At 42.9% G+C, this 18,256-nt stretch overlaps 1 protein-coding gene across 5 annotated transcripts in view; it reads left to right on the forward strand.

Moving 5' to 3' along the window:
- Positions 1-18,256, forward strand: part of PLEKHM3 (pleckstrin homology domain containing M3) — a 171,636-nt gene that overhangs the window by 35,682 nt on the left and 117,698 nt on the right. The gene's annotated exons all lie outside the window — the stretch shown is intronic.

Genomic DNA, 18,256 nt, shown 5'->3' on the forward strand with positions numbered 1-18,256 from the left:
AGCAGATTTTTAGCCTAAAGCTTATTAAACAGTTCTGAATCTCACAACTGGAATTCAGTCGCAGCTCCTTCTTGTTTAAAAAGCTGTATTAGAACATCTGTTTGTCTTCATGCCATGCAGGTGAAGTAAGTATAGAAGCAGAGACAATAGACCCCATTGCATCAAAACGACTTTGCCAAAGCACTGCCAGACTAGACTTCAGACTTCCCGAGTCTGCTGTGATTGTTTCCTCTGCTTCCTTACATAAAGCTCACTGTGGATGTGGATGCCACAGATGGTCTCATAAGAGACATTCAGGCCCAAAGCCGACTATAAGCATCCTCAGGCAGGGGAAATGTCCATGGCCAGTGACTGTCATCTATCATGACCTTGTCAAATCCCGTTAAGGCAGAATCTACAGAGTCAGCCTTGACAGCAGTGTAGACGTGAGTAAGAGAGCAGGGTAGATATGACTAAGCAGATGACCTCTGAGTTACGACAGGCCTGTGCCTCATGCTGGGGAAGCCCCGGCCTCCCGGAATTGCTAAGGGGAGGTGAGACACAAAGTGGAGTTCAAGGCCAGTAATCTGTTTTTTCTTAAAATCCTGTTACTGCTTCTCTCCCCTACTCCCCATTCCTCTTACCTTCCCCAAAGCAGTAAACTAGACAGGAAAAAAAACCTCACTAAACTAAATCTATATACTTACTGTAAACGAAATCAAATGATTCCCCTTTCCCCCACTATTTGTGATAAGAAATTTACCTCGAAGGCAGCTTTAATTGGAACTCCAATTTGGAAAATTTTAAGTCACGTACATCAGATTTTGAAGTACGTTGTTTAAAAATGTACGAGAGGCTCACTGCCAACCAAGGCCAAATTTTAGAATTTGTGCTGGCTCCCGCATTGAAAAGCCATCAGCAGTGGTAGCACACTGAAAACCCCCGTTTTGAATTTACGTGAGTTATGATGATGGCCTTTTCTATTGAAAAATAATTTACCTAACAGGGGTGGTCGGGAGTGAGTTATCCCTGCCGTGCCGGGAGGGCCCCAGCGACCGTGAAGCAGCAGCTGGCGGGGTGAGGTCGGAGAGAGTGGAAACACCCAGCCAGGAAGGCAGCCATACGAGGCGATGTGCGCATCTCTGTCTGCAGGCTTGGCTTCAGCCAGCCACCTACTTGTCAAAACTGGTTTCGAAATAAGGAGACACCTTTTGTAGTGCAGTTCTTTAAAAATGATAGGTGTTTCAGTATCTAATTATACTAGTAAATATAGCATATTTCCAAGTTCAGACACTCAGCGGTCATTGATTGAGCGCTTGCTTTGTGGATGTTCTGGAATTACGGTATACTTCTCTGGCTTTAGGCTGCCGACAGGGGCAACACATCTGCTGTGTTATTAGAATCAGGGAGGACAGCCCAGCTTAGTTCTCAAGGTAGGGACGGGGGTGCCTGAATTGGGAATCTTTCTAATAAAAGGGGAAGAGAAGCCTCAGGTGTAACAAAAGGATTGTTACCCAGTTGTCACCTAATTCGCCTCCCTGTCCTGAGTTTGCTTCCTGCAGAAGTGTGCACTGTTCTGTGCTGCGTCAGTAGTGTTTTAGCACTCAGGGGAAGGAGAAATGCAGGTAGAGGGTACCATTCAGCAGGCCCACTGCATCTGGCAGTGGAGAAATGAAAGCAGGAAGAGGACAAAGAAAGGTGAGTAGAAGAGGCAGGGAAAGGGATGCTAAGTAGGAAAGAACAGGAAAAGGATTAAGTAACGGGTGGGGATAGAACTTTAGGGCAGCTGCTTTGGGTTCCATATTTAAGGGTGCCTCTCTATGCTGTGTTCGCTAAATGTGGCTGGTTGGAGCATAGGTTGGAAGTACAGAATCCAGGAAACAGGTAATATAGTCTAAAACTCATTTGCTTCGCTCAGCTTTTACCTTCATGTTTTGGTTTGGAGTTTTAATAGGGCATAGGTAGGTTTTTAATTTGGAATAGGGAGAATTCAATCCTAATTTGTATAGTGTGGCCAATTCCAAAGTCAAAAATGTTAATTTCATTTCGCTGCTCTCTCAGTTGCTTTGTGGTACATGTGGTTTTACTGGGTTGCTTTTCATTTTCCTTAACTGCCCGTGCTTGGAATACTTGTTTCCTATCTCAGGTAGGAATACTTCATCTCCTGTAGGGGGCAGAGTCTCAAAAGAAAAAGGCAGGAACTTGTTAAGCAAAGCTCTGAATGTTTTTTAAATTACTTGGGAGGCTGTTCATTATATCAAGATTATTATAGCAGATGGAACTTTAAAAATTGATCTATGTTTCTCACAAACACAGTTAATGTAAACCAGCTGCTTCTTCGTGTAGTACTTGTGTTCCCTAACTTTGCATCCTCATAAAAACACCCATTCAGTGAAAAAGCTGGTTGCATGGCCGTGTTCACCGTCCAGAAGGCCAAAAAGTCCAGTAAATTGTTTTGAGTTGAATCTTGGCTTTATCTACTGTTTTAAGGAGGAGCGAATCCACAATATTTCACGGTTTAAGTGAGCCTTCTTAGACTGTAAGTTTTTACGTCCACTTAGTCCCTCTCCCTTTAAATATTTTTGATGAATAAACCTTAAAAGTGGAAGATTGCACCGAGCAGCTCTTTATTAATGATGTCATTCAGTTGCTATTCAGGAGAGCCACAGACGTTGGCTCTTCAATCTACAAAGTAGTGCAGTTGGCCTGATTGCACTAAATTCCTTCTATAGGTGAAGAATTTTCTATATTCTTCTTTGAAACTTAAAGTGCCCCTGCAGAGAAAATGGACCGCAACCATCCAAAAATGTCTTGAGGTTATGGTTTTGCAAATACATGCTTATGTATAACTGTATCTTTCTTAGCATGTGCTTGAACTTTTTATAGTTGTATTTGATTATGTGTGGTTTGTCCAAGGCCTCCTCTGCAGCCCCAGGGCTGCCCTGTGCTTGGGCAGCCCCAGCCGCGGTGGCCTGCTCGCTGCTCTGGAACCCACTGCGGTCATTCCCACCCGGCCTTTACACGTGCTGCTCCCTTTTCCTGAACGTTTACCTTTGAAAATTAATTTCTTTGGTTCATTCTACCCTGTACTGTCTGCCAAGTTTCTGATCATGTTTCCGAAACTTGGGTGCACCTGGGCAAGTCAGTGCTGCAAAAAAGTAGACGTGGTCCCTGCTCTCGTGGGACCTGCGGTCCACTAGGGAAGACGGACGTTAATCGAGAGTAATCACTTCATGGATGCCAAGTAGCTGCTGGGATGTGAGCTCTAGAAGGAGAGCCGGCCCAGTCACGGGAGTGGAGAACTGTCGGCGGCGGTGCTCAGTGGAACTATATGGCATTGCAGATATTTGGTCATTTCTGACCTACAAAAGAGGGGCAGTTTGACCCTGAAGCTGCAGAAGGTTCCTGAGCAGAGGAGCACATGATGAAAGTGGTATTTAATAATAATTAATTAGGTGGTGCTTTAGTACGGCTTTTCAGAACCCCTCTGTGGCAGAAAATGAGGTGTGCTTCTTTGGCGAAGCTACTGATTGGGATTCTAAATGGCGTTTGTTGGGCAATGGGGAATCTGTGGTATTAAAATATTAATGCTAAAACAAATGATGATGTGGCTTATTAAAATATTTATAAAGTATGTACCTGTAAGTGGTTCTCAGGTTGTTTGCAAATAGCTGTATAAATTAGGTTATAAGGCAGCAGCCCTGTTTTCCTCAGGAATTAGACATGTGTGCATACATACCTATTTCCCCTCAATAGATAACACGGTTTCCTTGGCACTGGTACACACAGATATTTTTCATGTAATTTCCCAGCAATCAAGAAACCTAGCAATTGAGTACAGTACTGTAATGAAAGGGCCCAGGGCCTTGTTTATAGTTGCAACAGGGAGATGCGAAGCTTACCTTTTAAAGCGTCCCTTTTGTTGCTGCTTTGTAATCTGGTAGTGAAATCAGACGGCCCACTGTGGGACCGTGTTCCTGGATCTGAACTGCAGTTGAAAATGTTAACGGAAGAGACAGCAAGAAAAACAGCGAACCCTGGGGATCCCCTCCGCCGTTTTCACACTGTCAGTTTTTATGGTTTAACTCCTCTGGCTGCTGTTTAACCTCTTGGGACTGCTGTTGGTAATTACGTCTCTCTGGCTTTAAGAGCTTTTTGCTTTCCTTTTTTTCCCCCCAGCCCTTGGGAGGGGTTAGCCCAAGGTAGAGTTGGGGGCGGGGGGAGCAGTTTTGCTGTGAATTCTTCAGCCATTTAGTGCAAATTCCTGTAATTACCGGCATTGTGTCCTCTCTGAATGGCACATAATGCAGCAGAAGCCGTTCCTAATTGAGACCTTACAGGAGGTACAAATCCTCTCTTTGTTCAGCCTGACAAATTAGTGCCAGAAAGTGGCAGGGTCCGAGTGGGAATCAAAGGCAAGAAACACAAAGATGGAACTTAAGGCTACAGTAATAACCCTCTCTTGTCCTGAAGGAAAAAAAAAAGGAATGACCAATGAAAAATGAAGTTTTTTTTTTTTGTTATAAATTCCCTTGACATGACAGCACCTCGGGGCTGCTCTATTTATTTAGCAAAAGTGATTAAATAGTCATACAACAGGGCTGCCCATTGTTTCCCCGGGCACCCCCACCTCACAGACCCCCGCTGCCTTGGCTAATTGATTGACAATGAACCTCTGATAAAGAAGTATGTTGTTAGGGCCTGGGGTGGGGGGGGCACTTTTTCCCCTCTCTTTTTGTGTCTGAGTGTGTGTGTGTGTGTGTGTGTGTGTGTGTGTGTGTGATTTCACTTTTGTTTGAATTGCCCTTCAGTTTTTCTTTGCCCCCCCACCCCTCCTTTCCCTCTTCTCCCCCTTGCTTTTTTCCCCCTAAAGCTTTTCAGCGCTTGCTCCCAGCTGACATTCACAAACAGGTAAAGAGGAATTAGTATTGTAGTGCAGGCTTTTGACAAGTTTATCTTTGGAGCGAACTTCCTCCTTTCCCCCTGCTCCATTTAAGGCAAAACAGCAGTGTGAGAAGAGGAAAAGAGGAAAGGGGGCTGATTATTGGTGCTTTAAGGTCAGAAAAGTGTTTTCTTAAGTCTCTCATTTATGGAAACGGATGTCTGAAACTAGCCTTGCACTAAGATATTCTCTTAAATTCCTTACTCAACTTTTAAAAAATTTGTGCACTAATAACATACGTTTTGGGGAAGGGGTGTTGCAGAGTAAGAAATTGAAATTCGAATTGTTTCATCTCCCCTTAGCTCCTGAAGAGTGGGCATTGATAATTTGTGGGTAGAGTCAGGCTGCTTGTTGTGTAACTCGGTACTCTGAGGATGCTGTAGACTGTGGGAAGATGACCAGAACCCTCCTGGCAGATAATTAATAGGCCCTAGTTTTTATATATGCTCAACTAGCTAAACCAGAGCTAAATCCCTAATTTAACTCTGTTACAGCTGCAAAAACAAATCATTTCAAGCCCCCATGAAAGCAAAATATATTAAACAAACAGTATCGACCTTGTTAATACCACTTGGCATTTCATGTGATAAATGAGAGTGTCTTTCTGGCAAAGGTCTGTTTTATGACATTGTTTAGACATAAAGGATACCTTTACCCTGGTAATACAAGCATCCCCGATAGAAAGTATGAGGTGGTTAATTATTCATTAAGTAGCTGCCAGTCTGGAAGTAAGCAATTATTTCTGAGTTGGGCATAGTTAGTTACTTATTGGCCTCAGAGTAAATCATGCAGAATGGCAATTCTTAGGAAAAAGAGAAATTAAATGTGGAAACTGATTATGTGTGTAAGTCTAGGTAAAGGAAGAGCTGTAGGTTTTCAAGTGCTAGGAAGGGAAGTTGTATAGTATGCTCTTAAAAAAACAAATGTTCTAATGTAGCCAAAATCTGTTTTGATTTCCATGTGAAAAATTAGAAGATCCTCTGGCCACAAAAGTGCCAGATCTCCTAAAGAAGTGAGAGAAAGAAAAGAAATAGACTTTCCTTGATATCTCCAATTCCCATCTTTACAACTTTTTTCAAATTTGTCCCCCTCTTGCTAAAAATGGTAGTGAGGTGAAGATTTGTTTGAGTTAAGGAATAGACGGGTAGCCAATTGGAGGAAAAGACAATGAAGGAAAACTTAGATATACCCCACCCCCAAAATGTCATAGGTAAAAATTGTTTTGTCCCTTGATGTCTTCTCACCTTGTATTGTCCAAGTCATTTGGGGTTTTAGTGTATTGGATTGTTATCTTCCAGAGGAGAAATCTCTAGTTTGTGTGTTAGCCCTTGAAGGGCTGTTTTATTTCCCTGCCTTGAACATGACCACGAAGGGGTTGCTGACAGTAAAATCCTTAAGTGGTGTTTGGTGCAGTGTTCATTTCAACAAGCATTGTTTAAACTCCTCACGAGTACCACACACGTGCTCCACCAGGCACCTTGGGATGTACAAGTAGGGTGAGGTACAGGCTGTGCTTTTCAAAAATTTATAGAATCCCCTCCAGAGGGTATGAGGAGCTTGAAAGGGGTGAGCAGGAGAATGGGGCTGGGAGAAAAGGGGTTAAGCTTTTAGGGCCACTGGCTCGGAGATCTGGAGATCGATACATCCTGTCTCTGCTTATGTCAGAGACTCCTGTTATAGAGAATTTGAGAGCTGAAGAGCTAAAGTGCTCTCTCCCCTCATTTCCCCCTCTAAAACGTCATCCTTATATTTCCTACAGAATTAAACTCAGGGAAAAATCTTCTTGGCTTTCACTACCTGTCAAGGGTAAAATTTTAATTTCTGTTGTGTGCTCATGCAGTAGGGGCTACGGAAGAAAGAAGCAAAGAAATGGGCTGGATCCCCAGGACTTTACAGTGTGTGGTTGAGGATGCCCAAAGGAAAGGGGGGGTTAATAGACAGGTCAGGTGTATGCTGTATAGCAGCGATTTTCAACTGGTGTGCCGCCACAATGTCAAAGCACGCAATCCCTGACTGTTTTGTCAGGGACCCTGACCTCCTTTTAGATTGTCAAATTAAGAAATGACAACAGCCAACACAACAATAGCTGTCTAGTATGAATGAGTCAAAATTATACCCATTTTTTTTGGTCGGATAGGGAAAAGGATATTTTTTTGGTGTGCCACAGAATTTTAGAAATTAATTTAATGTGTGCCATGAGATGGAAAAGGTTAAAAATCATTGCTATATAGCACTTAGTTTTCTAAAAGCATTTGGCAAAACCCTCAAGACAGGGAAACTTGGGTTAGAAGAAATTACAGTTATATAATTTTATGAATGATTGGCACTTTACCCAAGGATTGTTGGCTAATGGATCCCTGCCGGCCTGGGAGGTTGTCAGTAAAGGTACATGGTAATAATGAGAAGGAGCATAATTTAGTAATTAAGATCAAGAACTCTGGCATCAGACTGGCTGGGTTTCCAGAGCCGTGGCTCACCAACTGGGTGACCCTGGGTAAATTACTTAACTTCTGTGTATCTCTCTTCTTAAATCTCAGGTGGGAGAAAATAATCACATCTACCTCACAAGTTTGCAGTGAGTATAAAATAAGTTAACAGGGCTTGGAACTGTGCCTGGCACATGAATATAAGGATTAGCTATTTTTACTGTTTGCCCAGGTAAGACAGTAATTACCTTGATAAAGATATAGACATACGTATCAATTTGTAGTGCTCCCAAAACTAGGTCAGACAACTAATATGCTGAATGACAGAATCTGGATTCTGAAACATGAGCTAAGGAATGGACCAAACAAAAATATGATTTAGTAGGGATAAATAGATAGCCCCATACTCAGAAAATGAACTGCAAAGATAGAGGGTGGAGGACATTTGATCGAAGAGCAGCTCAGCGGGCATACAGACGAGGCAATAGGAAGCCAGAATCTGTGCTGCTGTGGGCGCATCGGAAGCACGCGCCACGGGTCTAGTAAGAGAGATCGTGTCCTCATTGTGTTCAGTGTGGCCAGACCGGGACATTTCCGTTATGGATGCTGCTCTTGTGGAACAAACAGCCACATCCATTGACACGTGAATGGATAGGGAAGGCACTAAATACCGTGCCATGCAAACATGACCTAGAACAAACAGGGAGAATGCAAGTGTTGTCCCCACTTATTTAAAGGCTGCTCCTTAGCAAATAGTACTTGCTATTCTTTGTGTAATGCCAGGGGACCGAGGTAATAGAAATGTCCAGAGTGGGATGGGCTTTGCTTCATTAAGATTTTATGGTCATGGGTGAAAATGAGTGGCAAGAGCCCGGGCCAGTGAGACTGGAAGACCTCGAATTTTGACCGCAAAGCAGATCACTTTACTTGTCCCAGCTATAGTTTTCTCATCTGCAAAATGAAAAGATTTACTAATTCAGCCCTTCTGCAGATGTTTATTGAAGGCCTCCTGTGTTCTAAGCACCGTGCTTGATGCACAGTGAACAAGATAATCCCATTATGCCCTCACAGAAATTGAAAATTAGAAACCAGACAATTAAAGAGAACACACAGTTGAACTGGAAGATTTTTAGTTTCCTTCCAATACTTCCATCTCTCTGGGATATTTTAGAGGGAATGGCCTGGCGCTATACGGTCCCTTTTATCTCTTGTTCTGTGATTCTTTGAACGTCTATAGAAAATTAGAGAAAATTAGATTAATGTCCTCCATTTAAACTTCATTTAATAAGTAATACCTTCTTCCTTTGGGGAAGAGATTTTAAACCCGTAGAAGTATCACTTGAGTAAGAAGACTGGAGACAGGAGTCTTTCTCCTGGCTCTGAGGTCTGTCATTGGTTAAATTACTTTGCTTTTTAACAGCCCCTGCCCCCCGCCACTCCTTTCTCTGCAGTCTTTCTAGGGCCATACAATCATTTTAAATTTAAAAAAGTAAATGGATATTAAGAATATGAATACACACTGAAATAATTATGTGACTCTTTGGGAGGAGAAGAATGTTATATAATTTGGGTTTTGAACTATTTCACATCCTAAAATTCAGAGAGATTTGATCACTTTGTATAAGTAGACCGTTTGATTTTATAGGATATAAATTTGCTTTTTTGATTTATTCCTGGTATTCTCATCATAGAAGTCACATGTTGGTCTTTGATATGTTTCAGAAGAATAAAATCATTTTGAATTTCAGAAGATATGGATCTTTTGATAGACCTTCCTGAACTTCATAGGCCATAGCTGTGCTATCATTTTTTTTAAGCTGTTCATTTCTCCCAGTCTTTGTTGCTATACTTTGGTCTGGAAAGTTCTTGTCCCTTTTTGTAGCTTCCTTTATGGTTCACATTGTTCTCATCATGCGTTCATTTCCGGCTAAACTTCTAAAGGAAGTGTTAATGTACTATTGGACTGTCCATTGAGTGAAAAGTTTCTATTTATTGACCTTTCATTAGGAGAGAAATTGATGTAGGTGTGGTTTTAGGATAGACTGGGGATATCATATCTGGGGGTAGGTCAATATTCTCCTTAATTTCTAGCTAAGTTCCGTGAGAAACCGAGCTTTCACAGGCTCCTGTAAGAGTAAGAGCTTCTTGAGAGGTTTTCTAAAATCCATTATACTGCCTAAAAGCAGAAACGTACTTCAGTAAAAAACGTACTTGCCATTTTTATCAATAAAGACAGCTCTAAATAAGGAAATCTAATAATAGAGTAATACCGATTTACTTCTCACATTAATATTTGCATCTAATCACTCATTCATTCACCAAACACAGGCCACGTGTAGTCCCTAAATTTTACATGTTGGACTAAACTAAAAGTTAATTTTAGCAGTAGGAAATATGTATGCCGGTCTTTATACTTTGGAATATGTTAACACAGAAAATGTTGTAATTAAATCACATTGATAAAAAACAAATAGTGGGAAACTCCCTTTTATGTTTCAGATAAAAAGGCCTGCAAAGCAGTGAGCCCTGAGATGAGGGTGACAGGCAGTGTTCTGGGTGTAGTTGTGTATTATGCTTTGTGGAAGATTTCTGAGTGTAAAAAATTCTGAGTTTTTTCCAAGCCTTCCTTGACTACTCTGTCCTCCCCCGACCCCCTCTAATTCCCCAGATAGAAATGAGCCTCCCTCCTCCATGACCCCACCCCCTCCACTCCCATGGACTCTCATCATTGGCCTATGACTTGGGTCTGACTTTTGAGGGCAGGACCTCAGCACCTCTGAAAATGCAGTCAGAGCACCATTCGCCTCTGCATCAGGAGGGTAACATGGGGAGCACTGGCTGGACTCTTCTCTGTTGAACTCACGATCTCTGGAATTAGGCCCAGAGATTTTAGCAAACTTTCCAGTTGGTTTGACTGCATACAAAGTTTGAGAAACCACTGGCCTATCCCTTAGAGCATTCGTAGTGAATGAGTCAAGCCAAACTTCAGTTTTCTGAAGTTTTCAGTTTTATTAAGCACTTTCCTCCCACTCTTTCTTCTACATATGTCCGATATTGAGGTATCCATCTGCTGATAATGTCCAGGTTTCCATGTCTGCCCTACTTTCTGGACACTGCATTAATGTTCTAATAGAGTTCTACCCAGTGGTGAATACAAACAGATTAGTTCAAACTTTTATCCACATTCTGGCTTCCTTTTTAATACATCCTAATATTAAGCCTAGTTTTTATTTTATACTTAATAAGTATATTTATATTTGAATTTTGATAGCCTTTACCTCTCTTACTTCCTTTGCTACCGGTTGGGTCATCTTCACCTACACAATGACAATGGTCTTCTAACTGGTCTTCTTGCTTCCATTCTTACCTTTCTCAAGCTGTGTTGTAACTGCAGGCCATGTAACCTTATTAAAATTCAGATTGACCTTTGTAGACCCCTCTTTACAGTCCTTCAGGGCTTCTCATGTCTTTTGGCATGAAGACGAGCATCCTTACAGTGTCCCACATGGTTTGACTCCTGTCCCCTACTCACCTTCAACTCTTGCTTTCTTGGCATCCTCTCCCACACACTGAGTTCCCGCCACACAGTCTTCACTCTGTTCCTCCGACACACACATCCTTCCCACCCACCTCAGAGCCCTCCCTGCACAGCTGCCGCTCCCTGGAATATTGCCGCCCTCCCCACTCCCCCCAGCCCCTTCTTTAGGTCACTACTTAAATATCACTTTCTCAGAAACACCTTTCCAACCCTTCCTCAGACTGACTTAGGGCTCATTTAGTTCTCTCCACTGGGATGCTGATGTGGTACCTCCTACTCTAGTACTTGTCGTAACTGAGATTACATTGTCACTTGTGTAACTGTTTATTTAATGTGTCTCCTCCACTCTACTGCAAATGCTGTATGGGCAAGGGCTCTGTCCTCTTGTTCATCGCCGTCTCCCTCGCTGTGCATCTGGCACACGAAACATTTCTGACCATCTCTGTTTTGAACCCTCTTTCCCCACTCCCACCAGTGGGTTGCTTGCTTTCACCATCTCTTTTAGGAATCCTAGGTTGGAGTCATCTGCAGCTATAATTAACATGTTCTCCACTGCATCATCTGGGTTGTTTAAAAATATCAATACATCATGGGGCCAGAACCTACCCTTTTGACACTCAAGTTACAATTGTGAAGGTTTCCAGGAACTTTTTTTATTTTTCATTTTGTTAGGGAATTCTTATTTTTAATTATTTTAAAATGTGATAAGTATATATAACACTTATTTTATAATTATTAATATTTATGCAATAAAACAGCACTATTAGTTTACCACTATATTCTTTTTTTTTATTTTTTATTGAATTTATTGGGCTGACATTGGTTAATAAAATGATATGGATTTTAGGTATACAATTCTATATTACATCATCTGTATATTGTATTGTGTGTTTACTACCCCAAATCAAGGCTCCTTCCATTACTATTTATTACACCCTTTACCCTTTCCTAGCCCCCTTTGCCTCTGGTAATCACCATACTGTTGTCTATGAGTTTTGTTTTTTTGGGGGGGTGGTTTGGTTAATCCCTTCATCTTTTTCACCCAGTCCTCCAACCCTCTCCCCTCTGACAGCTGTCAGTCTGTTCTCTGTATCTAGGAATGTGTTTCTATTTCATTAGCTTATTTTGTTCATTAGATTCCACTATGAGTGAAATCATATGCTATTTGTCTTTTTCTGCTGCCAAAGGTTAATATTTCCTTTTTTTTTTATGGCCAAGTAGTATTCGATTGTGTAAATACACCAATGTTTTTATCCACTCATCTGCTGATGGACACTTGGGCCGCTTCCAAATCTTGGCTATTATAAATAATGCTGCAGTGAATGTAGGGGTGCATATATTCTTTCAAATTAGTGTTTTAGGCTTCTTTGGATATATTCCCAGAAGTGGAATTGCTGGGTCATAAGGCAGTTCCATTTTTAATTTTTGAGGAAACTCCACACTGCTTTCCACAGTGGCGGCATCAGTCTGCATTCCCACCAACAGTGCAAAGGTTTCCCTTTCCTCCACGCCCTCGTCAGCACTTGTAGTTTGCTGATTTATTGGTGATAGCTGTTCTGGCAGGTATGCGGTGATATCTCATTATGGTTTTAGTTTGCATTTCTCTGATGATTAGTGATGTTCAGCATCTTTTCCTATGTCTATTGGCCATCTGTATATCCTCTTTGGAGCAGTGTCTATATAAGTCCTTTGCCAACTTTTTAATTGGATCGTTTGGGGTTTTTTGGTGTTTAGTGGTATATAAGTTCTTTATAAATTTTGGGTACCACCCCCTTATCAGATATATCATTGGTGAATATGTTCTTCCATTCAATGGGTTATCTATTCATTTTGTTGATGGTTTCCTTTGCTGTGCAAAAACTTTTTAGTTTGCTATCCCATTTGTTTTTCTTTTGTTTCCCTTGCCTGAGGAGATACACCAGAAAGAATATTGGTATAAGAACTGTCTGAGATTTTACTGCTTATCTTTTCATCTAGGATTTTTATGGTTTTGAGTGAGACTTTTTTAATTTAAATTTTTAACGATATAACCTTGACTACTTGTAGAGCCTTTGTTACATTGGTATGAGGGATATGTGTGAAACATTTCCGGACTTACTTGACCCCCCTCCCTGTAGGCCTGGGGTTCCTCCAACACAGGGTGCAGACCCCTGCTCTGCAAAGTTTTTCTCACTTGCCTGTATTCTGTTTCAGCCCCATTGGTGCACTGCCCTTCAGTTCTGGCACTAACCACCCTCACTTAGTGCAAGCCTCATGAGTGAAGGATTTGATCCTCCACAACACTGCACCCACTGCAGGTGCCAGCCACAAATTCTGGGGGTACCCAGGCCACCTGCACTCTGACTGACTAGCCACTAATTTGGGGGTTCCCACAACCCTCACAAGGTTGCTAATTGGCTGGAATGACACACAACTCAGGAAAGCACTATACTCACAATTATAGTTTTATTAGAAAGGATACAAATGGGGAACATGCAAACGCACAGACCCAGAATGCACAGCGTGGGAGGGCTCCAAATACAGAGCTCCGGGCCCTCTCCCTGCAGACTCAGGGCACGTCACCCTCCGGCACTTTGGTGCGTTCCCAACCAGGAAGTTCCACAGAGTTTCAGCATCCAGAATTTTTATTGGGGTTTCATGATATAGGCACGCGTGACTGAGGTCAGGCTGGCTCAAAGCCCCAACCCTCTAATCATGTGGTGGGTCCTTCTGGTGACTACCCCCATCCTGAAGCTATTTAGTGGCCCACCATGAGTCACCTCATTAGCAGAAATTCAGCTGTGACCCAAGAGGCTCATGAATAAGGACATTTGTATCACTCAGGAAATTACAAGGGTTTTAGAAGCTCCCTGCCAAGAGCCAGGGAGAAAGACCAGACAATATATTACAGAACAGCACAGGACATTGAGAGGGCCATTTCTACAGCCGAAAATGGAGCCTGGATGGAAAGAGGATAAGTGATGTGTGTAGTTGCTCCCAGAGAATGAGGAAGCCTCAGGCTACTCATCCAGTCCATGCATTTCCAGTCAGTCTCTAGTGTGCGCCCTCCTGCACTGACTGCACCCACCCAGGGAGGGAAGATTTCCGGTGGTATCTTCTTGGGTCTTCCTGGGACCAAGCGGCTTCAGAAGCAGCCGTGAAACTGGCTGGTTGTGGGCTGCCGGGCTGGCGGCAGCTTCCCGGGGCCGCTCAGGGGCTGGGGTGATGTGCACACCCCGTGACTTTGTGCTACCCCCTCTCCAGCCCAGATACCACTCTCAAATCTTGGCGTAAAATAGGGAGCATTTTCTTTTCTACAGGATATTATAAAGGTGACCAACAAAATGAGTTTTATGTATTAGCTTTCACTGAAAATAGTTTTGTGTGTGCTCTACAGCACTTCTAGACAGGAACTAGGATTCCAAAACCAAAGGCATGCAGGCCAGTATAAATTTTCCAAAGATTGAAAATCACGTTCTTTTATTTCCTCCCAGCCTTATTGAGTTATAATTGACAAATAACATTGTGTAGCTTTGAGGCGTACGATGTGATTTGATGTATGTATATAATGTGAAATGATGGCCATGTTAAAGTTGGCCAAGATGTCACCCCACATAGTTAATGTGGTTTTGTTTCTTGTGAGAGCATTGAACCTCTATTCTGTTACCTACTGCCAGGTATACAACACTGTTAACTACAGTCACCATGCTGTACCTTAGACCCCCAAAACTTAGTTCATCTTTTTCCCAGCTTTGTTGAGATATGGCTGATAGAACATTGTGTATCTTTAAGGCACACAGTGTGATGATTTGCTATACATAGATACTATAGAATGATGACCACAATGAGGTCAGTCAACACATCCATCACCTCACTTAGTTACCTTTGTGTGTTGGGGGGGTTTAGAATTTTTAAGATCTACTCTCTTAGAAACTTGCAAGTAATACAATACAATATTGTTGACTAGAGTCGCCATGCCGAAAATCACATTCTAACCAGGTACATGCCAATATACCAAGGGTTGTGTCTTGCTCATGTTTTGCAGTAAAGGAAATCACGTGGTGGCTGAATCAAAAGCCTTGCTGAAAATCACATCCCCTGCAAATTGCCAGGCCCGTGCCTTCATCAGAGCATAGGCTTTGGTGGAGAGTCTTGGTCTCTGTCTCCAGCGTTACCATTGAAGATGTTCTTTTCAGGCTCCAGACTTTTACAAACCAGACAGATAATAGACACCCATGCTTTGGTGGCTTGGAAGCATCCAGAGTCAGTGAGATAAGTAATAGATTAAGAGCGCAAGAGGCTGGTCTTCTGTTTACAGCCCCGCCTCTGGTTTACTATGCAGCCTCCAGCCGGTCTTTTCACAGCCTTGCGAGTTAGCATCGTCGACACTGCAACTGGAGGGAAGACTGAGCTGCCTTGACTATATACAGTTCAAGTGTTAGAAAGATATCGGCAGAACCGGAAGTGTCAGATTTTAATTTAGTAATATTGTGTATCACTGCATTTTTTTCCTGAGGTTCCTCAGCTGATTTCTTAGACAAGCAGACTTGTAGTCTAACAGATGAGGAACGTTTAGGAAAATGATGTTTCTCATCCACAGGAGGATAAGAAATTTAACTGAGCAGAGGGGGCCCCATAATGCAGAGGGGTCCTGGCAGCCCCTCGAGCCCGACTTCCGAGTACGATCCTCATCTCAGGGCTCTGGTTGGCCCGTGCCTCCCCCCTTCTTCCCCACTTCCATTCCTGGAGGCTGTCTGTCTGGGCCGTCAGCCTTATAGGGGCAGTACAGGGTTAAAACTCATACCTCTTCATGCTGCCCCCAGGGGCCAGGAAGACAGGGACCACAATACCCACACGCACACGTCTTATTATATAATGGGCCCTTAAACTCGATGGACTTCCTCACAGCTGGAGGCTAGGCCATGCTGTCCTGTCACGGCAGATAGAGAAATTGCTTCCTGCAGGCCCGGCTGAGCATGCCAGGGTCCTTCTAAACTCACCAGTCAGACGCCTTACTTTTCCATCTGCGAGGAAGGCTGGAAGGCTGGGGAGAAGCTGGGAATATTATTAGTCTAGGAGATTCCTTTCAAGAGGCAACACGAGGACCGGGAAATAGGAGTCCCCCCCTCCACCCCAGCACGTGTAAGTCTCCTCACAGAAGCAGCCCATGTTCAGGTACTAAACATGCGGGTCAAGGCTTAGCTCTGGAGGTGGTCGCAAACCTGTGTTTTCAGAGAGACAGAAAAGTTTGGAAAGCAGGCCAAAGAAGGCATCAGGGAAAGAAAGAAATGGATGAAGTGGACCGAGGCAGTCCCTAAGTTTTCTGGAACATGAAGAATTCGGTTTGGGTTGAAAATGAAGAAATCCAAGCGTGGATTTAAAAGAAGCTGATGAAAGTGATCTTTTTCACTTTGAGACTGTTTCTAGCACTACTCAGATCCACTCTCATGACTTTAATTTTATCAAATTGTTGTCATTACTAAAATAGCTCAAGTAGAAATTACTCTAAGGGATGCAGACATGGTTTTTCAGGTCTTAGCAAAGAGGAAAGGTTGTGTTTTAAAGATATTGTAGAGTTCAAAGAGACGAGACTCTCGCAGAAGAGAAGGAAAGAGAGACGAGCATTAAGCATGAGGAGTGCCGTGAAAGAGAAGTGAGAGGGGCCCCTGGTGGGACAGTGACAGCCACCACAGACTGGATGGGGCTGGTGAATGCAGAGGCTTCTGTCTCCCTCAGGCTGGAAGGGAACACGAATTCCAGAAATAGTAAGGAAAGACAGGTTGCTCTTCAGGCAAACCGAAGAGATAATCTGAATTGCTAAGTCAATAAGAGGTTATTGACCTTTTGAAGCAGTCATGATAGAGATGTAACTGGGGAATCACAACAAGAGTTAGTGGTGCTTCAATATAATGTTAAAAGCCGGGGAAATCACTGTGGCAAACGTGGGCAGGCACTGGGTTCTCTGTGAGGAAAAAAGGTTCAGAGCAGGGCTGGGACTAGGCGGAGGGAGGGAGGCACTCGCTTCGGGCCCCAACATTTAAGGGAATGCCAAAAAACCCTCAGTAATCAGGATAAATAATATTTTAGTGTATTATTATCTAAAGGTAAAAATAATACCAAGAAGTCCACAAAGAACAAACTGTCATATTTTATATGACTTATTTTTCCTGTGGCCTCAGGCTCTGATATAGTTCAGGGGAACATTCCAGTAAGACATTTCCCCCTGAAGCTTTCAGTGTGCACATTCCAGGTAGCCGCCCCGCTCCCAGCACTAGCCTTGTTAGGAGGGCGGTGAGGTCGCAGGGTACCGCGTGGGTGACCCTGGTACTCCCTGTTTAAGATAGAGCTGATGGAGGACAGGAGGTAAACTGTGGCAGAGGAGCATTATTCCCACCAGCAGCCGCTTTCCTCTTTGAAATAATCAGCTTACTTTGACACCCTCTGTTTCTGCAGTTGTTTTTCAAGTAAGCGTTATTGGCAGGCGAGCATTTCACCAGAGGGTTAATCTGTGAAGGAAAGAGCCTCCAGCTTGGAGCGGGTGGTATTAGCAGGCAGTCGAGTGGATGGTGCGGTGAGGACAAGGCCACCCCTTGGTGGCACCTCTTTCCTCTAACCTAGCAGCCTGACTCGTTTTCTTTAGATAAGAAGGTAGAGCCTGTGAAAGGGCTTTTTCTCCTCCACATAATAGATGGCACATGCCTCGCTTGTAGAGAAAAGTGATGAAGGTCAGTACACGGATCTCTTACTGTGCTCACTCGTCTTTGTACTGTCAGTGTTTTTCAATGGTGGCATTATTGACGTTTTTGGACCCGATAATTCTTTGTCATGGGGGGCTGTCCTGTGCATTGAGGGGTGTTTAGCAACATCTCTGGGCTCTGTCTATTAGATGCCAGCAGCTACCCAACTCATCATTTTGTGACAACCAAAAATGTCTCTAGATGTTGCCAGTGTCACCTATTGAGACCGAAACCTCTCCGGGTTGCACTGCACTGTCTAGAAGCAAGACCTGCTGTGTCTTCGCTCCCTTGAACCGCTTGTTCTTCCTCACTTCTGCGTCGTGTCTTCTATGAAATGCATGTTGATTATTTCACACCATCTGATGGTTTATAATAAGACCTCGGCATCTTAATGAGTAGATTTAAATAAAAGTAGTAGGTAATAAAAATAGAACCCTCACCAACCATCTTTCAGTATAAATCTATGAGATGCTTTCAGTCACAAGTAACAGAAAATGGAATTCAAACTGATTTGTACAATAAAAGGGAATCACTTTCTATCAGTGGAGCTTTAGGCGTTAGTTGATCTGCTCAAATTTTTGAGCTCTGTTTTCTTTTTTAACTTAATGCTTCAAACAAATAGCTTTTCTTCCCTAAAGGTGCCTCTTTTGACTGA

The sequence above is a fragment of the Phyllostomus hastatus genome, unplaced genomic scaffold (assembly GCF_019186645.2).
Source record: "Phyllostomus hastatus isolate PE091 unplaced genomic scaffold, TTU_PhHast_1.1 phas_contig_137, whole genome shotgun sequence".
Classification (NCBI taxonomy): Eukaryota; Metazoa; Chordata; class Mammalia; order Chiroptera; family Phyllostomidae; genus Phyllostomus; species Phyllostomus hastatus.